Raw genomic sequence first — 504 nt, forward strand, 5'->3', positions numbered from 1 at the left:
TTTTTCTGTTTTTTCTTTTTTTTTGTTGTTTAATTGTTAGTGTTAGATTTAGTGTTAGAAAAGAAGAAGATTTAGTGTTAGTGTTAGAAAAAAGAATATGTAGAAGAAAAGAAGAAGAAGAAGAAAAGAAGAAGAAGAAGAAAAGAAGTAGAAGTAGAAGAAGAAGAAAAGAAGAAAAGAAAAGAAGTAAAAGAAGTAGAAAAAAGATGAAAAAGAATAAGAAGAAAAGAAGTAGAAGAAGTAGAAGAAGAAGAAAAGAAGAAAATAAAACAAGTAAAGGAAGTAGAAAAAAGATGAAAAAAGAAGAAGACGAAGAAAAGAAGTAGAAGAAGTAGAAGAAGAAGAAAAGAAGAAAAGAAAAGAAGTAAAAGAAGTAGAAAAAAGACACCCCGACACCACACCCCGACAACCCGACACCACACTTCGACACCCCGACACCCTGACCCCCTGACCCAGACACCCCGACCCCGACAACACACCCCGACCACGACACAACACCCCGAC

The sequence above is a fragment of the Triticum dicoccoides genome, chromosome 3B (genome assembly GCF_002162155.2).
Source record: "Triticum dicoccoides isolate Atlit2015 ecotype Zavitan chromosome 3B, WEW_v2.0, whole genome shotgun sequence".
Taxonomy (NCBI): domain Eukaryota; kingdom Viridiplantae; phylum Streptophyta; class Magnoliopsida; order Poales; family Poaceae; genus Triticum; species Triticum dicoccoides.